Here is a 4,314-nt window from a genome sequence, read left to right as displayed (position 1 = left end):
CTACAGGTGTGCACTACCACGTCTGCTAATTTTTTAATTTTTATTGCAGAGACAAGGGTTTCCCATGTTGCCCAGGCTGGTCTCGAACCCACGGGCTCAGGCAATCCTCTCACCCTGGCCTCCCAAAGTGCTGGGATTACAGACTTGAGCCACCTCACCCAGCCTTTTTTTTTTTTTTTTTAACAAGAACATAAATCCACTTTTATTTCTGTACTTTCCGTTAGCTTAAATCCTTGATGGGTACAGCATTACAGGAATTCTGTGTCCAATGGCCTCAGCAGGAAGGTTCTTCGGAATCTGGCACAAACCATGCCGCTGTTTCTATGGACCCGAGTTGCCTTTCCCCAGATGACTCTGGTTTTGTTTGGTTTGCCACCAGGAGTCATCGTGTTGGTCTTTGCTTTAGATACAGAAGCACATCTCTTGCCCAGACAAAATTCAGTTTCATCTCCGGCATAAACATCTTCCATTTTGAGAAGAGCTGTGTGCTCCCTTTGGTTCCAGAGACCTTGCTGATAGCCAGCAAAAATGGCTTTGGACCACAGTCTTCCAGACATATTTGCCTCCTAGAAGTCCTATTCCCAGCAGGCCTCTGTGGGCTCCAAGATGACTGAAAGAGCCCTCCCATGCTCTGACATCTCATAATTAGACTACAGACTTACATGAGAGAAGAAACTGGCCTGATATTTCCTATATTTCCTCACAGTGTCCAGCACATAATAGGTGTTAAATATATGCTCTCTGATTGATAGCCAGCATTTAATTTGATTACTAGAGCCATCTGGGCCACCGAGTGGTGAAGTTTGTACCCAACCATCCGGAACCTAGTCCCCATTAAGCTAGCACCAGTGACACAAACCACAAAGTCACCCAGAGAAGTAAGGTCTGCCTGACCCAGGTCGAGATGTTCAAGTCAGCTTTATACTCTAAATCCTTTGTGCTATCTGAAACAGCTAAATATGCTGGCTTCTCCAGAACAGAACTAGCCCGGTATCCTAACAGTTTTCCTAAGGAATTTTCCAGCACAGCTCTCCACATATCTAAGTCACAGGCAGCTATGAGATTTGTTCTTCTGAGCCCCTCAAGAAACACTGGAATGATAAGCTTCAGTATCATTTTTTCTCCTTGGGGAGAATACTGTCACTGATTCCTCTCAGCATACACTTTATTATCGTCCAAGTTCCCAAAGGCACTTGAGAATATGTGATTAAAGGAATTCCCTACTGTCATATATACAATAAATCTAACTGGCTTTATTATCTAGCAAGATTTTTTTTTCCCCCTCTCTTTCAATCTAATGCTTCCTGGCTAGAGCTGAAGCCACTTACCAGATATTCCTAACTCAACCTCCCTTTTTGATGTTGCATTGAGGGTAGGTTAAGTGCCTAACTGCCAGCGTACTGACTGTTCCCGGATCTCGTTTCCATGGAAAGACTCTTGGAGGTCGAGGTGAGGGGATTGCCTGAGCACATGGGTTCAAGAATAGCTTGGGCAACCTGGTGAGACCTCATCTCCACAATAAATTAAAAAATTAACTGGGCTTGGTGGTGTGTGCCTGTAGTTCCAGTTATTTGGAAGGTTGAGGTGGAAGGATCACCTGGGCCCAACAAGTCAACACTGGGGTGGCCATAAGCATGCCACTGCACTCCAGCCTGGATGACAGAGACTCCAATTCTATTAAAAAAAAAAACGAAAAAGAAAAAAGAAAAGACTCTTTCACATTCTAGTGTCATATTCTTGTGTCATCTGTATAAACCAAATTCAGATTTCCCAAACCTTCAAAGCAGAGGTTAGATAGGAGGGTAATGGTAGCAAAAAAGACCTTCCCTTTAATCTTATCTAATGCCTTCTACTCCATGTACCCATTTCTAAGTGGATGAAGAGCATCTAAAAATTGGTTGGTGAAAAGATTCTCAGCTGAAATGGCTCATTCACTCCATCTGGCCTCTTATCTTCAAAGAGGCTAGCCTGGGTTTCTTCACAATTTGCCCTCCTCTTCTGGTCTCCTTGCATTCTCCTCATTCTCTTACCAATTCAACCCTGAATCTCTAAGTGGTGGATAGAAAAATGGTCAGGTTAAAAACAACAACAAAAAAGTCATTCCAGAGCCTTCTATCTGATGCCTGAGCCTTGGATAAAATGATGAGCATGACAAAAATAAACACTGTCAGGCCCAGAGGTTCTCTTTTCCAGGAAGAATTTGCCAGTTTGCATTAGCTACCAATTCTACTTCAGTGTTCCTACAACATCATGTGTGCCCTTCTGTGAAAGTGCTTTTTGCCTCCCATTGCAATTACTGTCTCCTTATCTCTCTCTCCCATGCAAATGAGTGCTTATTATCAGTTTGTATGTCCTCACTACCTAGGACAAACCTGATATACAGTGATTATGATTGACTGTGAAAACTAACCATAAATTCTTCCCATTCATGTGTGTGCCACCCTTCTCTTTGCTGCTCCTACCAACAAGAGATAAAATTTCTTTCCCTAACCTTTGAATTGAGGTTGAACTCATAACTTATACTGACCAATAGAATGACACAGAATAACAGTCTGCCTGGTTTCAAGCCAAGGCCTCCAGAGACCATGAAGCTTCTGCTTTTACTCTCTTGAAGTGATGTCACCAAATTGTGAAGAAGCCCAGGCTAGCCTCTTTAAAGATAAGAGGCCACATGGAGCAGATGAGCCTTTTCAGCTGAGAATCCTTTCACCAACCACTTGACAATGAGAACCTAGATACGTGAGTGTGGCCATCTGAGGCCATCCAGCCCCAAATGAGCTGCCATGTCTGACTGTAGTCACATGAATGACCCCAGATGAGACCTGCAGATGAACCATCTAGCTGAGCCTAGTCAAAACTGCAGCCTCATAGACTCATGAGTAAATAAAATTATTGTTGTTTTACACTGTTAATTTGGAGGTAGTTTGTTATGCAGATAAATGACTCTGTGGGTGCTCAGTATGGGTTTGTGAAATGAATGAATATATGAACTCATTAAGAAAAGAGGGGGAGATCTCACCGTACAGTTGTAATCACTCATTCTTGTGGCCAGCCCAGCACATTAACAGAACAGGCTAGTACCTATTTGACATGACAACTTTATTTGTACTTCTTCATGGTAATGATCACATAGAACTCAAGGGAATAATTTTCTACATCCTATCATCACCTAGAAATTCTCACAGAGTCTTACATAGAGTTATTAGAAGACTTTCTTCTAGTCCCAAATCTGTCACTTTTCAAGACAGGTAGCTTTTAGAGCAGTTATGACCTCTCTAAATAAGATAAACAAACATCCCAGCTTTCCTGGGACAATCCCAGTTTAGTGCCCCTTTCATTCTCAAGTTACCTCAGTTTGGACAAAAAATTGTATGGTTACTTTATTTCTGAGTCTCAGTTTCTTATAAATGAAAAATAACGTTAATCAGGCAAAATATAGTGGGGCTGTTTTCAGAAGAAAACAAAATAACACAAGTAGGCAATAAAGCACTGTGCCATAAGAGTAAGGCATCACTTGTTAATAGTACTGATAAATATTCTTTGAAAAAATGATGGTTTGGAAGGGAAATTAAAACTCAGTTATCTCCCAAAAGGTTTCCTCTTACCTGCTATAAGGATAATAGTAACTATAACCATACACTGAGTGCCTACTAGGTTTCAGGCATGAAGGAAGCATGTCATTTGTAACATAAGTGCCCTGTCACTTCATCTATTGGTAAATATAAATGAATCACATTCGTAGCAATCAGTTCAACTTCTGTCTTAACCTGTTTCTGACTTCTGTGCAAAAAAAAAAAAAAAAAATCAAAGAATGTGGCTGGACATTTATTTAAAATCCACCAAAGACTGAGTAGTGGTTAAGAAATTCCCCAAATACTTTTTCTACAGTTAGAAAACAAATGTACCTAGACTTCACATAATCATAAGAAAAAATTTTTATTACTCATCTTGATAAAATACTCTTATACACATATCTTATTGATTTACAAATCTTATTTTTGAAGATGAGAAAGTTTGAGGCCTACAAAAAGTTAAATAACTTGTTCAATACCACTCATTTAGCAAGTGGCAGATTCAAACGAGGATCTAACTACGAGGCTCTGCTATTAAATTTTCTCCTAAAGATCAGCATTGATGGCTTGATTACTTTTTGTGGTAGATGACAAAAGCAGGATCACCACAAAAATTTATTTGTAAATTGTTCAAAATCTTATCAGGACTAAGTAGATCAGATTGAAGTCTAGCACATTAGAGCCCTGAGGTTTCAAGATGTAAGTCTCTAAGTTTGTGTGGAATGCTGGATGACAGGAAAGA

At 40.4% G+C, this 4,314-nt stretch overlaps 1 pseudogene; it reads right to left on the bottom strand.

The window, feature by feature from the left end:
- Positions 1-248: 248 nt before the first annotated feature.
- Positions 249-557, bottom strand: LOC110596021 (annotated as a pseudogene).
- Positions 558-4,314: the final 3,757 nt, after the last annotated feature.

Source organism: Carlito syrichta, unplaced genomic scaffold (assembly GCF_000164805.1).
Source record: "Carlito syrichta isolate Samal-C Ts95f unplaced genomic scaffold, Tarsius_syrichta-2.0.1 Scaffold305754, whole genome shotgun sequence".
Classification (NCBI taxonomy): Eukaryota; Metazoa; Chordata; class Mammalia; order Primates; family Tarsiidae; genus Carlito; species Carlito syrichta.
Note: the sequence above shows the minus strand (reverse complement) of the source record. Positions and strands in the feature narration are given on the sequence as shown.